The following is a 27,144-nucleotide window of genomic DNA, read 5'->3' as shown; positions in this document are numbered from 1 at the left end:
GGTATTTGGGTAAGGCAAATTAGCCGAATACTATATTAAATTTAGAATTGAGACTTATCTGTAAGACACAAGCCAAAGGTCTTTACACTGCTTCGAAACTCTCGATAACTTAAAATCGCGTGGGTGAAGTCAAGTCGTAAAAGTTAACGTTGGTACCAGTGATTTGTTGGTACCGGGCATGCAGACTGTTGCACTCATGGAATAATGATCCGTTGTAAACACGGGAGTCACATAAGTTTACAAGTCTTTCACCATAATTATATACGCACGCCGGTCTGCAGTTGTGCAGGGTGTGTGCAGGTGGCATAGGAAGCGCAACACGTGACGTTTGAGGCTGGGGAAGATACAGGGCTGACAGCCCCATTCAAAATACACGGTTAGCAATTGCAAATGGAAAATTAACATTGTTGTGCCCCAACGGTTTTAAAGTACGATAATTTTGCTTTGACACCTCATAACAAATTTAGAATTGTTTGTGAAGATTTCATGATTATGTGTTAATCCAATGGCGACCTCAAAATTGGCGATATGGCTTCCATCACCGCCTGGGTGTGTGCTGTAAAAAACAGCGCCACCATTCCGGATAGAAGCATATAGGCTAGTTTGCACCTTCAGGGGCCTCCTGGACATATAAACTGAACTCTGACCGAGGTTACATGACTGATTGATGGATGATTTCTTGATCGGAGTGCAGTCTTTGTAAAAAAATCCTTGGAAGGGGGGTCCAGTAGTTTACATGTGCAGTGGCCATGGTGGCGTATCAGGGTTAGTTGTGTGAGGGGGCAACCACACAAACAAAAAAAAAAAATTGCACATTTTGTCTCCAAGAAGTGTATTATAATAATTTCTTAAGAAATAATTGGTAAGTAGACGAGTCCAGATTTAGTTTTCCTGCTTTTGCAGGAATTCCTGCTTTTATGAAGTCCAAATTCCTGCACTTTATTTTCAGCCCTTTTGACTTGAGGGTGCTGATTTCAAAAATATTGTTCATCACACTCAATTTTGGCGTCTTGACCCGATAAAGTGAAATTCAAAATGGCCTCATGTTTTATGGGTATTAATACAATGGTAAAAAAATAAATAACAAGCTTTGATTTCAGTCATAATCATATTAAATTATTCCGATGGTCCCAAGAAGTTACAGAGCTCATCAACGTTCGACCTACGGTTAAGGACTTCGCCCACCACTACTTGTAACAGAAACCATTTAATCACCATTCATTTCATAAAAGTATACATTACAGGACATATCAAAAGTCCAAGAAGTGGAACATTGCCTAATTTGCATAAATCCAAAATGGCCGCTTATGCAGGGGTGAAAATTCAAGTTTGGTCAAATGTTAATAATTATATGTATCCCTGTCCACTGGGGTGGTGAATTATGGGGGGTGGGGGTCACATGCAACGGCGGAAGAGTTCACCAAATTATTCCAGTTCCAGAAAAAGTAGTCTTTTACCCCGGTCTTTTACCCATCTTTAACATACCCTTCTGGAGTTAATGAGCAGAGAGATCAAACTCAAAGGTCACAATTTGACCTCCACAGGGGTCAAACCCTAAATACTACAATTTTTATTTCAATAATCTCAACTTGTTGTCTCAAATAAAGAATAGTTTGCCATAGCCAAAATGTGTCCTTACCGTGTTATTGGGGACAAAGGCTAATGGCCATTGAATCATCTATATCTATATAATAATACTGGTAGTCTGTGCCTCTGTCTGTGCCTCTGTCTGTGACTCTGTCTGTCTGTGACTCTGTCTGTCCGCCTATTTTCTCGGAGACTAGGTGTCGCACGTTCCTCAAACTTGGTGGGTGGGTGGGTGCAGCTTGACCCCATACAGAACAAGTTTGTATTGGTTAGTGGGTCAAGGTCACCCAAGGTCATCCAGGGGTCAAATTAGTAAAAACTGTTTTTCTCAGAGACTGGGGGTCGCACGTTCCTCAAACTTAACGGGTGGGTGCGTCTTGACCCGGGACAGAACAAGTTTGTATTGGTTAGTGGGTCAAGGTCACCAGAGGTCATCTAGGGGTCAAATTAGTAAAAACTGTCAATGGGCATGCAACTTGGTGGGTAGGTGCATCTTGACCTAAGACGGTACAAGTTTGTATTGGTTAGTGGGTCAAGGTCACCCAGGGGTCATCTGAGGTCAAATTAGTAAAAACTGTTTTCCTCCTATTTTCTCGGCGACTAGGGGTCGCACGTTCCTCAAACTTGGTGGGTGGGTGCATCTGGACCTCATCAGACAGAACAAGTTTGTTTTGGTTAGTGGGCCAAGATCCCCCGAGGTCATCCAGGGGTCATCTGAGGTCAAATTAGTAAAAAACTGTCGTATGGGCATGAAACTTGGTGGGTACAGTCAACTTTTAGAGTAAAATTGTTGGACGGTCATTTTGGGGTCATCCGGGGTCACCCAGGGGTCATTTGAGGTCAAATTAGTAAAAAATGTCGTATGGGCATGAAACTTGGTGGGTACTGTCAACTTTTTAGAGCCAAATTTTGGAAGGTCATTTCGAGGTCACAAGGGGTCATCTGAGGTCAAATTAGTAAAAACTGTCCTATGGGCATAAAACTTGGTGAGTACGTCAGCCAGATAATCACGACAGCCGAGAACCGCCAAAGGTCATTTTGGGGTCACTCAGGGGTCATTGGAGGTCAAATAACTAAAAACTGTCGTATGGGCATGGAACTTGGTGGGTACAGTCAACATTTAGAGTCAAATTTTTGGAAGGTCATTTTTGGGTCAGCTGGGGTCACCCAAGGGTCATATGAGGTCATATTACTACAAACTATCGTATTGGCATGAAACTTGGTGGGTCACCGGGGGTCATCTAAGGTCAATTTAGTAAAAACTGTCGAAATGGCATGGAACTTTGTGGGTACAGTCACCATTTCGAGCCAAATGTTAGGGAGGTCATTTAGGAGTTACCCAGGGGTCATATGAGGTCAAATAAGTAAAAATTGTTGGATGGGCATGAAAATTGGTGGGTACAGTCACAATCAGCCAGGTAATCATACCCAGCCGAGAACCGCCAAATACGGGTAACCACCTAGTCTATATAATAATACTGGTAGTCTGTGACTCTGTCTGTCTGTGACTCTGTCTGTCTGTGCCTCTGTCTGTGACTCTGTCTGTCCACCTATTTTCTCGCAGACTAAGGGTCGCACGTTCCTCAAACTTGGTGGGTGGGTGCAGCTTGACCCCACACAGAACAAGTTTGTATTGGTTAGTGGGTCAAGGTCACCCAAGGGTCAAATTATTAAAAACTGTTTTTCTCACAGAGACTGGGGGTCGCACATTCCTCAAACTTGACAGGTGGGTGCATCTTGACCCGGGACAGAACAAGTTTGTATTGGATAGTGGGTCAAGGTCACCAGAGGTCAGCTAGGGGTCAAATTAGTAAAAACTGTCATATGGGTATGCAACTTGGTGGGTAGGTGCATCTTGACTTAAGACGGAACAAGTTTGTATTGGTTAGTGGGTCAAGGTCACCCAGGGGTCATCTGAGGTCAAATTTGTAAAAACTGTTTTCCGCCTTTTTTCTCAGAGACTAGGGGTCGCACGTTCCTCAAACTTGGTGGGTGTGTGCATCTGGACCTCAGACAGAACAAATTTGTTTCGGTTAGTGGGCCAAGATCACCCGAGGTCATCCAGGGGTCATCTGAGGACAAATTAGTAAAAAATGTCGTATGGGCATGAAACTTGGTGGGTACAATCAACTTTTAGAGTCAAATTTTTGGAAGGTCATTTTTGGGTCATCTGGGGTCACCCAGGGGTCATCTGAGGTCAAATTAGTAAAAAATGTCATATGGGCATGAAACTTGGTGGGTACAGTCAACTTTTAAGTGTTAATAGGTCATTGGTCAAAAAAGTAGAAATTTCAAATTGCCTGTATGGAGCTCAAACTTGGTGAGTGAGTGGACCTTGGACTAACAAACAAAAGTTTCTACGGTGACCTTTCTGACAGACATACGGTTAAGATGTCATAGGTCAAAAAACATAAAAATTTCAAATTGCTCATATATTATGGAGCTCAAACTTTGTGGGTGGGTGTAACTTTGGCCAAGGAAGGTCAGGTTTGCGTTTGTTAGGTCATCTGTGGTCAAAGCTCAGGTCAAATTTCAAACTGAGGGTGAAAGTCAGGTTAAATTGCAAAAAGCTGCAATTGAGCTCAGCTGTGAGAAAAGTGATCCCAGCCAAAGGACACACCCTGATTTTGAAATCTGCAAAAGCCAATAACCATGATAGCCGAAAACCGCGAAATACGGGTAACCGCCTATAGTCTATAATACTGGTAGTCTGTGACTCTGTCTGTCCGCCTATTTTCTCAGAGACTACGGGTCGCACGTTCCTCAAACTTGGTGGGTGGGTGCATCTTGACCCCATACAGAACAAGTTTGTATTGGTTAGTGGGTCAATGTCACCCGAGGTCACCCGAGGTCATCTGAGGTCAAAACTGTTATAGGCATATGCAAGGTTATATGGGTAGGCCTATAAACCTTGGTGGGTACAAATGTTTGAAGCCCATTTTGGGGTCATCCGGGGTCACCCAGGGATCATCTGAGGTCAAATAACTTAAAACAACTTCAAACTGTTGTAGCCTACGGGCATGAAACTTGGTGGGTAACCTACACTCAACATTTCGAGTCAAATTTTGGAAGGTCATTTTTAGACTAGGCGCCCCATTAATGTGAGCCAAAAAATTGCCCCCCCCCCCCGGCTTACCAAAAATTGCTTCCCCCGGCTGGCCAAAAATATGCCCCCCCCTCACAATTTTACCCTCCCCAGGGCTCAAATCATTGCACAGCCCGGCCCCCTCAATTGAAAATTTGAACTTGAGAGTCAATCGCACCAGTCTTTTTCATCTGCTCATATTCCAGCCCATGTAGGCCTAGCTGTGTGTACTATTAGGCCTACTCCTCGAACCACCCCACCCGTAGGATCTTGGCCCTCTGATATTTTGGTTTTTAAACCCTTGTTGTACATTTTCAGCTGGACCATTTTTGTTTTTGACACCCCCCCCCGAGTTGATTTGTCTAACCCATCTTGCCCCCCACCCCCACCCCACCCCCACCCGAAAACGTCCTGGCTATCATGGCTCTGCATCCACCACATATGACCTCATTAATTAATGTTTGGGTGTAGGCCTACTATAATGTAGGCCTAAGTTGCCATTTTTAGACCAAAAACAGTAGTTTGATGTCTCATATTAAAATTTTGCATTAAAAACGATACAAAATATATTTAACCCTTGTTTGAAAATGCTGTTTGGGTAAAAAACAAATGCAAAACAAAAATAGGCTCTTTCATCAATGAAATTACCAAAGAAATCACTCCCTTTTATTTTCTGGGCGCTAAAATTATGTAAAAAAAATGAAGCTGTTTATTACAACGCATTACAACCTCATTTTTTTGTTACATGTATTTTACTGCCCAGAAATGTTTAAAACGAAAAAATAAACCGTTTTTCTCGAATTTTTTGACACAGTTAGTTAGATAATTGTGTTTTGCTGTCATTGAAACTAAATTTAATCAATTGGATGTCTGATTTTTTTATTAAAAAAAAATCTGCACAACCAGAAAATCACATTCTCATCAAGTCGGGGATGAAAAAGTGCAAAATGGTTGCACAGTGTCATTGTGTGTCAAAAATGTATTTGTGTTCCCAATTTGCGTCTATTTCTTTGTAGGTTACGCTTGCTTGCCTTTTAAACATTTTACAGTGTGGATAAGGTCAAAACTTGCCTGTAAGAAAAGTATAAATTCGTGTTAGATTTGAATAAAAATCTGAAAGGTGTGTGAAGTACTACGAATGATTTCTGTTTACAATATTGTGTATAGTCGCTTTTGCAAAAACGCCCTCATCAAACCTCTGTTACAATTATCACATAATTCGATACCTTGTCTATGAATAGCGAGGCAGGCGAAAGTATAGCAATAACAACGTAAGAGTGCAGGTCAAATTAAGGGGTCGTCTCACAAACTTGGCTCATAAGCCACATCGATCATTACAGTTCCTGTACTGGTACATGTATACATGTACAGTGCATTTCATGATTTATTGGGAAGTATGTGAACATTTTTCTGACCTTGTCGGCTGTGTGAGTGCATGATGAGTGTGTAACGTGGTAGTAATAGTATCGTAGTGCAGAACATGAATGTCTGGGAACGCTACATAATACCGTAGAAATCATGAAATCGAGGTAGCAAATTCCGTCGACCGACATGAGTATGTCCTGAGACTAGTATACCTAGTCTCAGGTATGTCCAAGGTAAGCTGTTAATCTGTATTTCACATTTTTAATATAAATACCGTAGCAATTTATATAAAATCATGGTTGTTTTACTTTTAGACTTTTATTAAGCTTTACTGGTTACTGTACTTTCATGATTAGTACGAGGGACCCATACCGTAGTAGCTCTCATACCGATAAATGATGTGTCTGTTTTGCCCGTTATTTAAAGGAGGATTTCGTGATCCTAGCATCCTCTTTTTATGACATTTGTCAGTAGATATCCACGAGAAAAGCTTATTTCCAAAATTTCAGTTGATTCCGATTTTGCGTTTGCGGGTTATGCATGATTATGTGTATTACACTGCTCCATAGACAATGTGTTGTAATTTGTTGCAAAACGAATTAATCTGCAAGAAATATTTGGTACATAGGCCTAAACCTTAGGCCAAGTAAGAAATAAAACATGTTTCACGTCCGGGTTTTCGGAAAAAAGGAGGAAGAGGGGGCTTTTTATTTTCTATTTTTTATCGCAAAATTGGTGTAAATACCCATACTTAGAGCTGTTTTAGCGTATACAATAATGCCTGGAAAAAGGAGGAGGCCCTTTTTATTTGTTGTTCTGAGAGTTACACCCCTCTAATGATCACAAAACCTTCCTAAAGTGTTTCTTGTATCTTAACAAGGCTATAGAATGCATCCCAACTTCCTAGACATATTTTTTGAAAAGTTATAACTGAATTTCAAAAATAAAATATATTTGAGGAAACCTCAAAAAGGAAGCGGGAGGGACGTGAAACATGTTTATTTTTTTTATTTGGCCTTATGTAGCCAGAGGTATCCAGTGGTGTAAAAATCTCAACTTTTTTTGGGAAAAGTGGGGGGATGAGGCTGTGGATCACGAAATGCCCCTTAAAGTTTGTGTTGCGAACTACTTTCATGATGCTACACCTCCAATGAGTTTATGGCATGGGCTGTGTGCACACTATATGATCAGTTTTTCATGTTTTATATTGTTGTACAGCTCAACTGATCATACTTTTCCTACATTCGACCTTGCATGATTTTTGAGTTGACACAGTCAGGCATTAGTAGCCCAGTTCAGAACTTTTTCATTGATCATTCATAACAATAGGTATCTGATGAATCAGTGAAGATAAGAAGGGATTATAATATATCCGTAACCTTGATATTATAGTACATCTCGAGGAAAAAGTGCAATGGACATGTTTTCATTTTATGTTTCATATAGGCCCTATCCCGCGCATGAAAATTGAGTATTTAACCCAAAAATGAAAATGGAACAATTTATTGGAAATCTGTTTTAACAGATTTTTTTGACATCTTTTTCTGCACTGTAATATACCTAAATTAAGAAATTTGCTATATATTCAAAGAAAATATAGGTCATCCAAAAAATTGTGATTTGTACACATTTTGGGAAAAATAAGCAAAAATATCAAAATCTGTCTAACAGTTTCATTCATGAAGTCATAACAAACGGCCTACATGCTTAAGGGATCTAAAATGAGCGTTTATTGTGTTTCGACAGTATTTTTTGTGGGACATGAGAGCACCTCGGACCTATCGAATTGCATTCTGAATACGAAGCATGTCTTTCTGATATCAAATAATTTTCATTTTTGAAAATCACAATATAATACAAATTTTATGACAAATTATAAACATTTGATATTTTTCAAATTTTGATATATAACAGTCCTCGAAGTAAATTATATAAATCTAATGATATATTCTTAAAGTGTATGTAGCAGGGAGGAAAAGCCGACGGTCAATTGAAAATTTTGACCTTTCATATTGAAGATATGGATTTTTTCCCAAAAAGACCTAATTTTTTTTGGTGTTTTGGGAAAAAAATCCATATCTTCAATACGAAAGGTCAAAATTTTCAATTGATCGTCGGCTTTTCATCCCACCTACATACACTTTAAGTATAAATCATCAGATTTATAAAGTTTACTTCAAGTACTGTTAAATATCAAAAATATCAATTTTAATGATTTGCCATAAAATGTGTATTAAATTGCGAATTTCAAAAATCAAAATTATTTGATATCAGAATGACATTCTTCGTATTCAGAATGCAATTCGATATGTCTGATGTGCTCTGATGTCCCAAAATAAATACTGTCCAAACGTTCATACCCCAGCCCTTAATTTCTAATAAAATATTGAAATTGTGAAAAATATAGGTATTTATTGATTTTCATGTTTTTTCTTGCAATTATATGCTAATAATATGCAAATTATGAAATTGCAAAATAAAGTTTCTAGTTTCTACATAGCATACATCTTTCAAGTATGATGTTCAAAATGACAGACATCAAAAAGAGATTCGATGAAATGTACAGGTGTAGTAACAATTTTGGCATGGACTGTCTGGTTAGGCAAAGTACGGTAAGTTGAGCTGTAGTGACTACAAATTTCAAACTTTTGAGGACTTGTATAGGCCCTATGCCAACATTGCCTATCATTGCATAGAGGGCTCCTTTAACACCCAACTTGTGACCACAGAAATGGCTTAACTGTGTAGGCCTAATCATAGGAAAGTACAAAAATTTGAAATTTTGGACACCAGAAACTTTACGTAGAAAGTCAAAAACTGTCAATTGGTATACCTGGATACAAAAGTTATCATACAGTGATAGTAAGATTTTTTCAAATAAAATCGCTTTTGTGTAAAATGGATCACCGTGCTGAAAAATGCTGCATTACTTGCTTTTTGTACAGTAATTCATTAAAGGTACAGTCGATGATGGTCACCGAATTTGGAAAAAGACATTTGCCCATAACTTTGCTATTTTTTGTCCTACAGACATGGTTGACCCCTCATTTTTAAGTTTAATAATCCCCTTTCCAAATAAAACAATTTCCATGTGAAATAGGCCTATATCCTACTTGAAAATTTGATGATCATACATCTAACTTGTTCTCAAGTTGTAGGTACTCCCATAGGGTGCCTCCAGGGTTTTATTTTGGCAAGTTTGCATTAGTACAAGCCCCCCAAAAAACATTGTTGTGTTGCCCTCAAGTGGGAAAATGGGAAAGTTGGGTCGGACGGTCGGATTTCTTTTTTTTTTTTTTCTTCAAACCTTCAGTTTTAAAAATCCCTCAAATATTAAATAATGCTTCTTCAATTAGGGACATTTGTCAATTTTGACTTCTGGATACCTGTTAGATATCAATTAAAGACTAGTCTTTCAATAAAATATGAATTTTAAGTGAAAAACATTGATTTTTTGAACAAATCTGTAAAAATCATCATTCAAAAAAAAAAAAAAAAAAATGCCGACCCTGATTTTTCAGGATTTAGGGTCGGGCGGTTGAGGGCAACACAACAATTTTTTTTTTTTTTGGGGGGGGGGGCTAATGTATATGAGTGTGATCGGAAATTAATAGGTAACATTTGGCCAAAAATTAAAATTGTTATAAATTTGTGCATACTGTGCACAATAATTATCTCAAAACACCATATTTTAAATCATAAAGAAAAAGTAAAATTTTGCTGTACGTTCTGGGTAAACGGGGTCCGTAAAGTTAGGTCAACAAAATTACACAGTCAATGTAAGTAAGAATTTTCAAATGCATTTTTCTCAAATTGGACCCTCTGCACATAAAATGATGTCAAATGTTAATGCTACATTGAATCACGCTAGTATTTTGCAGATATAATCTTATAATCCAAATACTTAAATCTAGAACAAAAAACAAATGACTTTCTCCTATTACATGCATATTAATTACGTCTAATTCTAACGATGCTTTATTGCGCAAATTTTCAAAAATTGCAAATTACTGTAACATACTAGTATGCCTGGCAAAGTGACCAGAATATGGAATGTAGGAGGTGTTTTAAATAATCCAAAGCTTACATTTATCTACTTAATCTGTATATATACAGATTAAGTAGATACCTGACAAAATATGATTAATTCTCAAATTAATTGATCAATTAATTAGGCATATGGAGCCTGGTTCTTGCATATTTGAGCAAAATTTTGTCTTGCCAAATATTCAGAAAATTGGGTTGCTCTACTTCCAATTTGTGTCGAAATTTGAGGATGCAAGTCATGTATCAGAAGTATATTAATTATTATTTGGAAGTTTAATTATCACTTCGGCAAAAGTGCACAAGTGGGTTGGTATAAAGGCCATGAAGGTCACGTCAAAATCTACAAATGTTTGAGAAAGTTTAAAAATTTCACACTGTCTTGGCTAAAATGAAATAACTTCACAATTTAGACCTATTTCTAATGAAATACTATTCTTTTAAAATAACGATAAAACTAAAAGTAGATACTTGTGTTTTGAAATAAAGTAAAAGAAGAATATTCTTGTTTTACGATACATGTAGCTGCAGCACATATTAAATAGAAAAATTATTTGGTTTAATTAGTGAGTTTAAATAAAAGATATGCTTTGAAGATTAAACAATAATCATGAGTTAAGCACCATATTTAACATCTTCTCCACCACCGCATCCACCGAAAAAATAATTTTTATTTAAAAGTATTAGGACATGTGAAATAATCCATTTCTGTTTTGTTGACAAATACATTTTGACAATTGAACTGTAGGTGGTTTAATGAGTGAGTTTAAATCAAAGAAAAAACATTTAAAACAAAAATTATGAGTTGAGCATCATTATATTGAACATCTTCTCCACCGCCAGATCCACCGAAAAAATAATTTTTATTTAAAAGTACTACTACTAGGACATGTAAAATAATACACCCTGAATATTGACTTCAAATTTACAATGTAGGTCAAGCTTCTGTTCTTAATATGCTTTCCGGCAATGTATACTGCCTGTAAATGGTATCCTGGAATGGTATGTATTTATAATACCATTCATCTCAAAATTGATGTTTTCAGCTGTGAAAAAAGTAGGGTCAAACCTGTTGACACATGGCCAGCTACAAATTCTATTACTGCTGCATGCTTTAATATAGGCCCCTATTTAATATGTTTACATGCGCATATTTTTGGAGGGCTTTGGGGGCGCCAGCCCCCGGGGTAAAAGCAAGGGGCGGCAAAAATGAAGGGGCGGCGGAAGAAGAAGGGGCGGCAAAAACAGGGGCGACAAAAAACGAAGGGGCGGCAAAAAGAATTGGTAAATAAAAAAGGGCGGACAAATTTTGATAAAGCATAAATTTTTTTTTAAATGTGCTGTTTTTAGGGCGCTAGTGTCTGAAACCGTTGTTGTTTTTTTTTGTTTGTTTTTTTTTGCTCTTCACTTTTTCAAACGACCGAGAAAAAAATTGGGTCAACCTCTTCGGGCTTTTGAGGAAGGGGCGGCAAAATTGAATTTTCTTCAGCCACCCGGGGTTGGGGCGGCCACGGTACGCCACTGGTTTACCCATCTCATCTGCCTGTATAGACTCTAGTGTGTATAAGAGGTTGATCGATTTAATCACGGACAGACATTTTCAAAATTGATAGAAAAACAGCCTGGTAAAAAAAACAAAACTGCTGACATTTACTTCATTGTTTTATGTGTTATGATGAAGAGTATCATTAATAGCCCTATTGAAAATATAAACAAATTGGCAAGTATGATTTGTTAGTTGTTACTAAAAATAGAACGAAGGAAATATTTGCTTCAGGGACGGACGAGATAGAAATAGGTTCCCCTACTTTTCAGTACTCTTTTGTCATTTCTATCTAAACTAATCTATACTTACTGATACTTTCCAAGACAAATAGTAGCCAAGATACATGGCTTGATTACCTGATACACAGAATAAATTGATATTGGAAACAAGCTTCATCTTTTGTAAGAGAATGTGACAAATTTTGTCACAGACAGACACTTTTGGGTGTCACAGACGGACACGAATGCTAACCAGAGGAGCAACTTTTAAAATAGTCACTTATTTACCCCTTTTCAGCTCCAGTAACTGCACATTGCCATGGAAAAATTATCTTGCAACTCCAAACTTTTTCTGAGTTATACAACAAATATCCATTTTTGTCCCGGACGGACAGAATTTTTGTCACAGAAGGACATTTCATTACAAATTTTAGTACACTGTCCTATATTTGATAGCTTATAAATAAAACATTAAAAGAACTCTTAATTTGGTTTTACTATATATTTCTGTTGACCATGTGTGTTTAAATTTGTCCTCAAGAGTTGATCAACAAGGGACCCTTAATTCTTTAGATAGATCCCCCTAAACTTGCTCCATATGGCCAAAGTCTGTGTAAAGAACTTCACTCTACTTAGTACCATATCTAACAGCCCCAAATAATCAACAGTAAATGTGAAATATTATAGGAATCTATTGGTTTATATATGTGCAACCAGTTAATGTTAGTTACTTTTAGTTCACCTTTAAAATAGGCCCCCTGAAATTGCCCCAAAATGACTGTGTACCAATATTGAAGGTAATTCAACTAAGTGAACTAAATGCATCTGTTGCTTTATATCGAGTTTAACTAGTTATAATGTTAGTAGCTTTGCAAAGATTGAGCATCAAGAGATTGTACATCTCTAAAATAGACCCCCCTGCCATGAAATTGTGCCAAAATGGCCAGGGCAGGGACCAATATTTCTGACACCAAGTACCATTTCAGTAGTGAATAAAGTAACTTTAATGAAAGTGAAAGTTCAACCAATCAATGTTTGTTGCTTTGCAAAGATTGATCATCAAGAGATTGGTCATCCTTAAAATAGACCCCCTGAAATTAAAATGTCCGTCCGTGACACTTATTTTGTCCGTCTGTGACAAATTTTAAATTGAAGATTTCGTAATTAATGGTGCCTTTGTTAAATATCATTCCTGCATGGGAACGGGCATGAATGAGATTGATACTTTGATCAGCATGTTTTATTTTTCTATCCTGTGTTAGCAAACAGTAAAAAAACTTTCAAACATGTTTTTCGTCACGGACGGACTTGCTGTTACTAAATGGTACCGCCTGTATTATTTCCCACCAACTTTTTTATAAAATATTTATCATTATTTTATAAATACCGTACATGTTTAATCTAGTAATATCACAGCACCAAACTTGAAAATGTAACATTAACTTAAAAATATTGCTATTTGAATTTGAATTGACAATGACCATGTCCCCATGCCATATATCCATCTGTGACACATAATCCCATATTACCCTCACCCCTTCTGCAATATAAAATGGGCTGTTCAAGAATACAGGATGCATTTTCAATTTTTTCTTCATATTTCCAGTTAGTAGGGATATTGCCGGGGGATATTGTCCAAAACTGAGGTATATTTCAATATAATATCAATATTAGGAATTTAATTTTTCAGACCAATACTAACTCTATAAAACCAATCAGTTTCATAGAGCATATGCTACATTGTACCATAGACTGTAGAAATCAGGGTCGATGATTGTACATCATGCACTTGTACAGTGAATAATAAATAATAGCCATGTGATATAAATAGCCATGCAAGAGTTCACAAGGTCATACCACAACACCAACTGTATGACCAACCATAGCTACATTTTACAGTGAGGGGACTTCTAAAAAATGTCCCAGAAAAATGTACAGGTTCCTGTTTTTTTTAAAGGCCTTCAACAATAGCTGCAAGAAATGGTCTATGGCAATACATGTAGGACGTGCTCAGAAATACATAGGGGGTGGTGCAATAATTATGTGTACCCCCGGGGAGGGGGTGAATTCTCAAAATGGTCTGCCAAAAATCGCTTGCCCCCCCCCTTTGGCCGTGCCAAAAAACCTTTGCCCGCCCTTTCGACGTGCCAAAAAACCTTTGCCCCCCCCCTTTTGATGTGCCAAAAAATCTTTGCCTCCCCCTTACACATGCAAGATTTTGGGGAACCCAAATTTAAAACCTTAAATTGTCTTAACATATAATGCGAGCGCAGCGAGCAGGAAATTTTGCATATTTGAACGTGTTCGTAACGTTTTCCTACGCCTTTTTATGGCGTAATATAGAAACGGTGCCCAAAATATCTGTGCCAAAATTGCTTGCCCCCCCCTTTCGACCTGCCAAAATCGCTTGACCCCCCTTTCGACCTGCCAAAAAATGCTTGCCCCCCTTTTGGCCTGCCAAAAATCTTTGCCCCCCTATAATTCACCCCTCCCCGGGTACACATAATTATTGCACCACCCCTAGATGGGGGGGGGGGGGAAAAAATGTTTGTGGAGTCCTGAATAGTGGGGGGGTGCTTTGGGTGTATGAACAAGGATGTCAAAAAGTTTGGGGGCATGTAGATCGAGAGGTGTAAAGACTTGACCATAAAAAAGCAAATGTCCCAGTAAAACCAGAACATAAGTAAGATAAGGGCATGCTTTATCAGGTAATTTCATGTATTTCGATAAATCATTCAATAAATTGGCCTATATGGTCATGCTTTTATATACTGGACACCCGACTGGACATCCAAAAATGGTTGTTGTCACATTTTGCTAAATCATTTCTTAATCCTATATTTTTGCTAAAAGCCATCATGAACAAATGGTTTTGGTCTTATTTTGAATAGAAATTAATAATCTAATGCAAAAAATGACAAATTAAGTTAACCCTAACACAACTGAAACTCACTAAAGCTCTCTAGGAAAACCACTGCAAATGCATGCATTCCATGTGATGCCATGACACAATCAGCCTAATTCATATGTATCCACAAAATTACTGGCTGGGCCAGTGAAACCACCGTAGCTATTAGTCATCACTGATCCTCTGCTTGACATGCAAGGGGTCCAAGGTTCGAATCCGGGGGGTACCAAGTGACTTCTTTGTTCATCGTATCTTTCTTTTGGTTTCTTTTTTCCTTTCCAATAGCAAAAAAAAAACATGGGTTCTGTAGTGTTAGGGTTAACATGCATTTTCCTGGGGATGACTTTCACCAGAAAGATGTCAACAGCATTATCATAGTCATGTTTGAATATCTGTAGATACTGTTAATGGTTGCACTGTCTAAAACATGTGCACAAGTATCATATACATTTTGTACCTGTGCATATGGATGTACCGGCTGTGAATACTGCAGGCTGGGATATAAATAGAGGGTCTATGGGAATTGTCACTCCTTTCCATATTTACCCCTTCTAACATCAAGCAAAAACACTGATAGCTGATGGGTTGTCAAAAATTGCATATACATGTACATGATATTTAAGATATGGTTGGGTGCCTGATTTTTATTCCAAATAAAGAACTTATGCTGAAATTGTTCCATACATTGTGAGGGCATGAAACAGTACTTGACAACTAAAACTGCATTTCCCGTAATAAGATACAAATAGCTCCATGCTTCATGGGTCTGAAATAGGAATAATAGGATATACATGTAGTTTGATATATCTACCTCGAGTCACTGGCACTAGCTGTGAAGTTCAGTCTGTGCCGTGTTGACTTACAGACACAGCGTTGTACGTTTCTTGCGTGTACATACCGGTATGCAACACTTTGATCGTGTACGTAAAAGTATGTACACGCTAAGCTAACATAGAACACGCTGAACTTCAAAGCTAGTGCCGGTGACTAGACATGTAGATTAGACTATGCCATAGTCGATTTTTGATAAATAAAAGCATGTTATTAATGTTAATCATGATGAAAGCATTCAGTTGAACTCGAAATTTCAATACTGAACAATTCTGATTTTAGAATCTGCCAGTTTATTAATCGCGAAATTCCAGGTTAAAATTCGACTATGGACTTTCAATTTCAAACGGGAATTTGAACAGGCAAAGTTCCTAACACTCACACTGTCAATCATACTTGTTTATCAATCAAATTTAACCGCAAGCAAATACATGACGCGCTCATGCACTTATTGACGCGTTCTTGCAATTACACAACACAAAGATATACTTGTGTACCATGTAGGTATTAATGGTAATGACAGGTACCCGGAGGATTTAAACCATAACGAGATCTGGGCGACCAATCACAAGCCAGATCCATTTAAAGATGCATTAAATCATGGCCAATTTTAGTAGGCCAGATTTCCGACAATCTCATCCATAGAAGCTCATGGACAGCCGTGTTAAGCATGTAAACCGCAATCCAAAGTCAGTAGTCCACTTGGGAAGCTAACAAACTGAGGGAGTATAGGGTGACTGAAAAGATCAGATGTGAAAATCTATCAATTGTGCACACATTAATTAAATCAGAGTTTTAAGCTTAAATATGATATCCAGAGTATGCACAATGGGCAAGTGGACTACGGGGTAGTCTAGATGTAGATAGGCATTTAATGTGCTATAAATGCAATATGTATTTACATAAAGCAATGTGCTTTGCATGTGTAATAAAATTTTGATAAATGACTTGTCTTGGTCAGCTCAATGTACAGTGACCGATTTCCCTAAATATATGGCACCTTGGACCACTTCTAGAAACAAGTAAATAATTAGTCCGATTGGGTTTTTTTAGCCACAAACCATCTATATCCCTCAATAAAGATGAACCGGGAAAGTCCACCAACCATGCAAGGAAAATTCCTCGGGTTTCACAGTGGACTTTTGGGGTTCATCCAGAGGATGATTTAAGGAAGCCCCAGCATGCACTGCAAAAGTGTTATCACTAGAGTTTCAGCTGCCACTTTACTTTTCAAATCCCATTGAACTCTGTGCAAAACATGTTGTTTTATAATTGTGCATGTGTCATTATTACTTGGTCGATTTCAGAACAAAAGTGATGTGTGTTTAAAGGATAATTCACACCTTCTGTAGATAACATAAAATGTGAAATCGACTAGCATCTTCACAGCGTTTTTTATGTAAATATAACTGTACAAATTCAAATTAAACCATGCACGTGCAGTACGTCTATATGCAGTGGGCGAGTAGTGGTGTCATGTTCGCTCACACAGCTATGCTAACCGCAAGTAACATAGTGGAATGTTGGGAAGTGCTTAAATCATCCTCTGGGGTTCATCTTTATTGAGCAATATAGATGGTCTGTGGTTAAAAAAATCAAGTCCTACTCTGACTAGTAAAAAAATCAAGTCCTAAGTCTGACTAGTAAAGAATAGCCAATATTCAGAATACTAATTATGTAAACCTCATCAAAATACTAAACTGAGTCCATTGAGACCACTGACTATGCATCAAAAAATAGCTCAGGTTTTATTTCTACGCAAGCAATGCCCAGTTCATAGTCCACTTCGCGCATTTGTTTTCAATTTCCTTAAGGAAATATTCACATGCATGGGTAACATGCATGAAATATTTCTCTGTGTAAATATGCCATAAATAAGTTACAAATAAAGAGTTTTCTGTTATTTATTTGCAGACTTCATGACATGTGGAGCCATGATTTCCATCCCCAGTTCAGTGGGAGAAAAGGCAGCTAGTATTTATCAAATTCAACGAAAGGTAATGTGTAATACACATGTAGAACTTCAGCCCTTTCCCAGACCCTCTCTTCAATAAAAAAAAAAATTAAAACATTTGCAAATTTTTGTTTAATTTCAGGTCTGAGAGTTTCAAAATGTGACTTTGTGTGTTATGGGAGTATGTGATTTTAGACTAAATTGAATCCTGTAGCTTATTGAGTCATTGTGGATAGTTTGTTTGTCTGTCATCCCATGCAGTTTGCCCTCGACTCAAGCTTGGAATTGGGGTTTGGTAGAATCTTGGGAAATTAAGATGTTGTGTGCCCGGGGCTAAGGATAAATTAAATGGTCCCCTCCTCCCAATTCTTGAAACAATTTCGCACAAATACCACAAATTAATCATGTTTTGGTTATAATGAAGTTGAATTTCAGTCTTCAATTGATCTTTGAAATGACTATTATTGCTGAAATGTGTGTGAAGCTCACAAAATTTTCATCACATGGAGGGGGTACAGAATCGATGCTGAATTGGTCAATTCAGCGCCCCTTAAGGTGCGCCCAGGGCACGTGCCGCTTTCCTCCCCCATCGCTACGCCACGTGGCACTCATAAATATATGTGACTGTGAGTGTGCACCTTCATTGTTTAATGGTCATATTTGTAAATGTTGAATTTGTGCAACAGTCTGTTCATGTTATCAGTGGATTTTATGTGCGAGTGCATGTGGGATGGTATTTTCTAGGCTTCATTTTAGCATCATTACATAAATTTTATTGTAATAGAAAAACATACAATAAATATTTCCAATTGGATTTACATTTTAAACTGGCTATGGTATCAAGATAAGTCCAGTCGAACAGATTTATTTTCCTTTTTTTTCGTGTTCGATATACCTAGATTTGACTTTGACTGGATAGTTCACCCCACTTCTATAGACACTGTGACAATAATATTCATAAGTATAATTGTACATGATCTACAAAATCTACCTTTAAATTTGTGTTTTGTATTTCCACAGCATGCAGGTTCTCAAAGCCTTCTTATTGTACAGGATGGTGATTCAGATCAGTTTTCAGTGCTTGGTTGGTGGTATGTGTGACACAGGAGATTCTTGGAAGCAAGAAACGCACACGCTTTTCTCCAAAAGTCATCCTCAACATTGATGACAACATGCGCACTCCTCACAGGTTGTAACACTATTGTCTGCAAATGCTGCAGCCTCAATAAGATATAGAGCAGCACCTCCAATACCGCCGGACAACAGTGCCACGTTACCAGCAAAGTGGAGGTCTGGAACTGTTTGTGAGCCCATTCTTCCACCCCTTCTTGAGAGCACAGCGAGTGCACCCCTCCTCCCCCAGCACTCCAGCCGGAACCATGTAGTAGTTGAGCCACAAGCGTTGACGTTGAGCCACAAGCCTCAGCACACTTCACAGGTTGTCGCTGACCACTACGGCCCCACATCATTCCATAAACCATTTAACAACAAATCAGGGACTTTGCTGCTACCAATGCGCACACTCTAGGTTCAAGTTCCTTGTCCAGGGGAATTTCAAGCTAACTCAATTTTCCACGAGAGCATACTAGGCACCGTCAGGGTTTGAACCAGCAATCTCTCGCACCATAATCGAACTCCTTAACGGTTGAGCTAACTTGACTGTACAGGGTAGTGCCGGGGAAAAAACTTGGGGTCTGTTTGAACCGTCAAGTTAACGAGTAAATTTGAAACTTTGGGAATCCTGGACTACTAGTTTTTGGTTACTGCCTGTATTCGATCTAATAAGCACCTTGCTTGCAATGAGAGCCCCTACAGGGTGCACACCTGCAGTGAATAGTCCCCATTGACTTCTGTACAAACATGATCCGGGAAAAAAATCTCTCTCTTGACCGGAGAGCAACTCATCTCTTCAAAACTGACACTTTCTGCAAGTTGAATGTCAGATAAAGACAGCCAGTGCAGTGAAAACATACGGAGTCCAGTGACTTTTCGCAGAAAATTGCTGTCTTGATCACCCTATAGCGTGGTGTTTCTGAAATGTAACACATTTTGAAAACTTGGCCAAATTTTCATAAAAGTCGGATCCTGCTAATTTTTCATAGAAAATCTATTTCCCAGACCTAAAGGAGGATTTAATATGAATCAGAGCCTAATAAAGACTGCAGAAAAGTAACGCAGCTGTTATAAATACGTCTATAGCGTCAGAAGTCTCTTCACAATATTTCAACATAGAAAGAAGGATGATTTATTAACGCCCATTTTGATACCCCATCTGTCCAATGTTGTTCAATATTAACAACACAGTGCAATGTTTTTAAAGAATAATGGCCGAATTAAAAAGTTGCCGCTATTTGTATTGATTTGAAGTCAGCACAAAGATAAATGGAGGGTTTTACATGCCACAATGCTAACGTAATAACCATTGATCGCTGTAAACTGCAACTTTTAAATTCAGGTATTTTTCTTTAAAAGCACTACTGTGTTGTTAATATTGAACGACATTCGACAAATGAGATACCATTTAACATGCGCGTAAATAAATCATCCCTTTTTCTATGTAGAAATATTGTGGAAACAATTATTAGTTCTGATGCGCTATATAGGCGTATTTATAACAGCTGCGTTACTTTTTGTGCAGACTTTAGTTGGTCTTTAAGGCTGCGATCACATAGAAGTATACTATTCGGGCATACGTTGCACTTTTTGTAGGTGCACGCGTAGGCCTACTGTATAGCTTAAATCGAGCAAGGTAATTTCATAGTATACCGGGTCTGTGGGCCGGGTCATATAAGAGGGCACTATTCGTCAAGGCCGTTTACCTGCATATAGTACAGTATAGTGGGAATTGTGCGTGTTCGATTTCAAACTAAACCATATGTGGGTAAATTCAATTTTTTTAATATATGCACTATCTAATTCTGCACATTATGACACCTCATTGAATGCAATGTGACCGCAAGAAGTAAAGTTACAAGCATTTGATTAGACGAAGAAAATTGGTAAACTGACCTATACTCGCTGTTCGCTATACAAAATACGCTCATTCGATCAGGCTATATGAACTCAGCCTGATAGAATGAGCGTATTTCGTATACCGTATACTTCTATGTGATCGCAGCATAAGCCTTACATTAAGTGCAGTGCCACTTTACTCACTTTTCGAAACATTAATTTTTCTTCCAAGGGTATAGGAGACTTGTATTTACTGGTGTGCACTCTAAAGCCTTATCATCTGAGCACCACCTAGTCAGCACATTTTTTTTTCACAAAAAAACCTAATTGTTTTTGTGTTTTTGGGAAACAAATCTACATCTTCAATACGAAAGGTCAAAATTGTCATAATTATGATGGACGGCTTTTCATCCCAGCTAGATACACTTTAAGTACATATCATTACTTTTATACAATTTACCTAGAGGACTCTTAAATTTCAAAAATATTAACCATTTGCAATAAAAATTGTATTAGTGTAAATTTCAAAAAATTCAAAATTATTTGATATCAGAAGGACATTCCTTGTATTCAAAGTGCAATTCCAATATGTCTGATGTGCTCTCCGTTCCCATAAAAAAATACTGATATAAAATTGGATCGATTGAGCCCATATTTATTGGTTGAGCTATGAGTTTTTAAAATATTGGACGAGATGTAGTCGAGTCCCAATATTTTAAAACTCATAGCGAGACCAATATTGGGCGTAAAGCATCCAATTTTATCATTATGATGTTCTGTATCCAATATTTTCACACAATTGGACTCATCAAAACATAATAATGTGCAAAGGTGGGTGACCCACCACTTACGGTAATTAATTAATGAAAGCATTGAAAGCACCTGTATTTTCAATGATTGCGTGTGTCAGTAATGAATGAATTTGTTGTTAATCTTTTTGTAATTTCTCTGAAGTTGGTAAGTGGATAGGCTTTCACGACGGGATTCCATAACAATTGATTTTTATTCGGGTGCGCCGTCGGATATCACATTACCGGTGCAGCCGGTCAATGTGTGAAAACTACAGTACTGGGGCAGCCAGTCACTGTGTGAAATTGGTCAAGCTTTCGTCAGATGTAGCTCTCACTTCATCTGACGGCGCACCCGAATAAAAATCAATTGTTCTCTGAAGTTACATGTATAAAAAAAATGAAATTGTGCGGTAAGTGTATGAAATAAGGTTAATGACTGAATATGATTTTGGTTGCAGTGCAAATGACAAAAATCAATGCATGTGCCCTTTAATATGTTCACAACAACAATGCAGATTTTGAAGTGGGGAGGGGGGGGGGGGCTCATCGTGATGGGAAAAAATTAAAGGGCGCTTACATTGATTTTTGTCATTTGCATGTTACCAAAATCATATCATTCATAAACATCACAAAACCATTGTTGTTTACATATTGTTATTTAAGATATTAAAATATTGCCAAAAACAAAAGAATATAAAATCCATCATTGGTGGCCCAGAATTGCTCACCCTTAGTTAAATTGACCAAACCAGCGCTTCATAGATAAGCATCTGTCATACAGTAGAACACAAATTTTGTGTCTGTGCTTTGACAAAAATCATTTAAGGTTATTCATTATTTTAAACTGTTGTGATTTGGTAGTTCACAGCATCTTACGAATGGTAGTGAGCTTTGGCAAAAACTGCTTTGCTCAATTCATAGCGAGCGTGTAGAAGAATTAAAATACCACAGATGACTTTTATAGGTGCTGCGGTTCTTGAGTTACGTTGTAAAGAGGGCTGAAACAACAACACTTTTGTAAAACGTACATAACTCATTAACAACAATAAATTAAGCAAGTTTGCAAAGTATGCGACTTGTAGAATTAACTTTTACAAAACATCAAGGTGTTAATTTTCAATAATATATTGATCTAGACAATGAAAATTGATTTTTAGGTTGCTTCGACCAACAATACCTCGTCTACCCTTAAATCAATGCACAGAACGCACTTATCAAAGTTCTGATATTGGTTCATTGCCCCGTGAATAAGTAAGCAAGCCCCCGGGGTAAAAGCAGGGGGCGGCAAAAATGAAGGGGCGACAAACAGAATTAGTAAATAAAAAAGGGCGGAAAAATTTGATAAAGCATACAAATTTTTGAAAAAATGGTACTATACATCAAAATGAGCTGCTTTTTTTTGTTTTTGTTTTTTTGGGTCAACATTTTCGGGCTGTTGAGGAAGGGGCGGCAAACTTGAATTTTCTTCAGCCCCCCGTTGGGACGGCCACTGAATAGATATACAGCTGCACCTTTAAGCTCCACTTTGAGACCTCATTTGTTAAAATCTGTGCAACATGTAAGTGGTTGTAAAGTCACATGTGAAGTAAAAAGTCAGGATTTGAAAAGTTGCGGTTAAAACACCATTTGCTCTTACTGTGAAAAGGTTATCCTTAGTTGATAATTCCCAATTTTGATAAAAACGAAAACATACTACACACATAAACACACTAATATAGAGGTTTACTGTCAACAGCTGATAAATTGGCATAATATTTTATATTTTAGATAGTTAAATTGTATATACATAACTATAATTTATGTGTCTATTATGGTGTGAGAGGTTGCAGGTTCAAACCCGGTGCCTAGATTTTCTTGTGGAAAAATTGAATTAGCTTGAAATTTCCCTGGACAAGGAACTTAATACTGCTATTGTCTTGTTGTAACCCGTACGAAACTCTGGGAGCTGATCGTGGTTGCGAAGGTTATTTGTGGAATGTCTAGGGTGTGCGCTCTTGTAGCAGCAAATTTCCCTGAATTTTATTTTGAAGTCCCTAGGCATGTCAGGGAGCTCAAATAGGAACAAAATATTTATCCTAAATAAGCAGTGGGACAACAACATCTTGAAAACAATGATTAATGAGTTTAACTTCAACACTACACTATTTTTTGCTCACCTGGAACGTTTTCACTAGTTCGACTAGCGTCTTCAGCAGATGGTGAGCGAAAAATAGTGTAGTGTTGAAGTTAAACTCTTTAATCATTTTATCTACCACTACGTATGAATATCCACTCGTATATCTTGAAAACATTTTAATGGACATTATGCAAAGCTACAATATGATACTTACTAAACTTTTGCCTTCAGTTTTTAACCGTTTCCGATGTATCAAATTTGTTCGCTTTAACCAACATCACATTTTCATCAAATAACTTTTATTTTGTAGCGTGGATTTCAGAGTGCAATCATGGTTAATTTCAATTGCTTGGCACATAAGATAACAGAGATGTGATGATGGATGACCCTCGTTTAATGATGATATAATGAATGTCATAATGTGATATATTTTCAGCTTCCACAGTCATTAAGTAACCGGGGTCTATGGCAATCATAACATTATGCTTATGTGTTAGAAAAATAATTATCAAGCATGAATCACATGGTTTTATTTAAAATAAACTCATATCGACCACAAAAACAGATAAAAACAGTCGACACTCAACACGACATATTCAACATTCCAGCGTCAAAATTATATAAGTGCAATGACGTAATTGTTATTTGTGCTCAATTGTCGTCAGTCTTCATTGTATTACTGGGACGTCATTGCACTCAACAAATTTGGCGCCGGTAAGTTTGAATATCGCATCTTGAAAGATGCATGTTTTTATTAGTTTTTATGGTCACCATGAGTTTGTTTTAAATAAAACCATGTGATTCATGCTTAATAATTATTTTTCTTACATATAAGGCACAATGTTGTGATTGCCGGAGACTCTCTTTAACACTTATAGATAATGCTTGTTGTACACAGTAGAAAGCGTTTTGTGAGTGGATAGTAAAGTTATGCTCTCTAAATCCCCATAGAATGACACTAAAATTCAATCCATACGATTGACTTTTTCTTTAGCATGGATTAATATTGGATTAAAATGGACACTAATCCATGACTAATCCAAATAAAGATTGAAAGTTCAGTAGGAGGATCAATGTGGGGATGGGAAATAATTTTTCTCCAGCTGAGGGGAAGGGGCAGGGCAAGTAATGTTGGCAGGCTGAAAGGGGTGGAGGGGAAGTGATTTTTGGCACACATTCATGGGGCGCAGTTTTAAATGAAACATTGTAAGAATGCTTTGGAAAATATTACAAAAAGGCTTCAACATGTAAATTTTCCTGATCGCTGAGCTCACAATATGTATCGAGATCATTTAAGGTTTGGTTTGCTGTGTGCTATACCACAATTGGGGATGAGGCTGTCACTTGTTTGTGCATAACATCTATATGGAGTATATTCCAGACCTAAAATTTCACTGGGATTTAATGTGAAAAATATGAGCTTTCTTTTGTGATGCCAAAATCTCCATTTTGACCTGGCATTTTGATAGGAAAAAGTGGGGGACGAGGCTGTCGATCAGGTCACCCATTTTTAATTTTTGAAATTCATTTGAATGTATATAATAAGAATTTTTAACAAACCTACAATATAATGTATGCACTGGTGAATTATTATGCTTAATGTATTATGTTGTCTGATATCTTAATTTGTGAAATTCATCCATATAGGTATCATAGAATTAATTTGAAACAAACCTATATACTGTTGAATTATTTGGCTTAATATATTATGTTAATAAATTTGTTGTACACCCATGAAAATCACCAATTTCTTTTATTCCATTGATCTAGTGTGCTTGGCATGTCTGCTCAATTGGGATTATGGTTTAGGACATACACAGGTATGAGTTTTAAATACCAGATGAATATTTAAAAACAGGCTTTCCAGATTTACCGGTTTTAACATGTTTAATGGTACATGTATTATTATCAAAATTTTTCATTAATACACAGTCACTGATCCGGATGGGGCAAGTCCGCCTCGGGCAAGCATGGCGCGAACATGCCCCATCCTTATAGGAGCGAACGTGCCTCTTGTGCACATCTGTCTTAATTACCTCAGGTTATGCCAAAAATATGATTTTTAAAGCATCTCATCAGTAGCTACATTTCTGACTAATGGATCAAATGTTTTTCTTCATTATTATTATTATATTAAAAATATATTTCAGATTAGACTTGTTTTTCGTATGTTTGTGCTGTTTTGTTCTCTGCCTTAATTGCGGGTAGATCTTAGTTGGAATCAAATAAATGATAAGTGAATTATTTCTAATCATTTTTTGTATGTTACTCCAATATCATTAGTGAATACCATTTTCATTTTTGTTATATTCATCATATTCTTTGTAGCCTTTTTACAATTTCTCATGTAAATGTTTGATTTAGGCCTTTGATTTGCTCATGCATGCATGTTTGGTCTTCAAAGTTGTATATCCAACACTGTTACATTTACAATATATCTATTTCATGTAATATTTTTGAAAAATGTTCAATGCCCGGTTCAATGGCTTAATATTCTAGATATGCCAACTTTGATAAAAAATGTTTATTATTCATGCATTGTACACTTTTGTTGAATTTTGTATTGATAAATCTTGCAATTTCTGTTCTTACAAGGCTTGTTTGTTTTTTGCTCATTCTTTCTTAATGTATTAAATTTGTTTTGCTTTATGTAGTATCATTTCATGTATAATTGAAACATAATGTATAGGGTGCCACAACATCACATTTATTTTTTAAATATTTTTTTGTTTGTTTTTGTTTCTACCCCTATAGGGGAAGGCATTTTACAGGCCTATTTGGCCTTCCAGCCTTCTCCTCCGATCCATAACATGTCTAGTTAATTGTTATTTTTCTGATTTTGATGTATTTTGATAATTTAATATTGTCTGATTTTGATGTATGTAATTATGTATTAATTTGATATGGAAATAAATGATGATGTATTAGTGGCATCCTCATCCATTGCTTGTCATATTTAAAATGTTCCTCACTATTTTGTAAAAAAGAAATTATTTTCTCTGTATTGTGTATAACTCTGTATAATTGAATGGATGAAATAAAACTGAAATTGAAACTGAAAACTGAAACTGAACAAATTGAGTACTGAGATTATAACTGCATAAAATCTGTAACAAAACCGTAGTTTAATAAACATGTTGCTATATGTCGCGTATTTTTTGTGGGTAGTTTACAATGACCAACATTTAAGAATAAAGGGTAATGCATTATCCTTTACACGTAAATGTGTGCGAGGCAGTAAAAACGTAAATAATGGGTGAGGCGCAGCCGAACCCATTATTTAAATGTTTTTACTGCAGAGGACACATTATTTGTGTGTAAAGGATAATGCTGCACCCTTTATTTCTGTTCTATTACCACAAAATAGTGTGATTTAAAGAGAAATATCACATTTTTTGCCCAAATAGGCCTATTTCAAGTTGTTTACTTCAAGGTGGAGTGACTACGCGTAGCCAAAGCGTAAGTGATAGCGAGTATTGCAGAACGCGTAACCAAGCGTAATGCTTTGCGTAGAATGCGTAACGACGCTAATATACTGCATCGCGCTTTGCTGTGCGTTGCGATGTGAGAAGAACATAAAGTTTGGCCACTTTATTGCTAATTAATGGTCTTTCATGTGACGTGTTCCAACAAATCACAGTGCGCAATTTTGAATAATGGGTCGTGGGGGTAATAGAATACAAAGTAATGCTCACACCCTATAGTCAAACTGCCAAAAATATTCCTGTGGCTATCATGATGCGCATC

At 37.1% G+C, this 27,144-nt stretch overlaps 1 long non-coding RNA gene across 1 annotated transcript; it reads left to right on the top strand.

The window, feature by feature from the left end:
* The first annotated feature begins 5,989 nt into the window (after positions 1-5,989).
* On the top strand, positions 5,990-26,451 carry LOC140145213 (uncharacterized). The gene is made up of 3 exons (XR_011858003.1): positions 5,990-6,270; positions 17,499-17,581; positions 18,559-26,451. It is a non-coding gene; the product is annotated as an uncharacterized lncRNA (long non-coding RNA).
* The last annotated feature ends 693 nt before the right edge of the window (positions 26,452-27,144 follow it).

The sequence above is a fragment of the Amphiura filiformis genome, unplaced genomic scaffold (genome assembly GCF_039555335.1).
Source record: "Amphiura filiformis unplaced genomic scaffold, Afil_fr2py scaffold_173, whole genome shotgun sequence".
Lineage (NCBI taxonomy): Eukaryota > Metazoa > Echinodermata > Ophiuroidea > Amphilepidida > Amphiuridae > Amphiura > Amphiura filiformis.
Note: the sequence above shows the minus strand (reverse complement) of the source record. Positions and strands in the feature narration are given on the sequence as shown.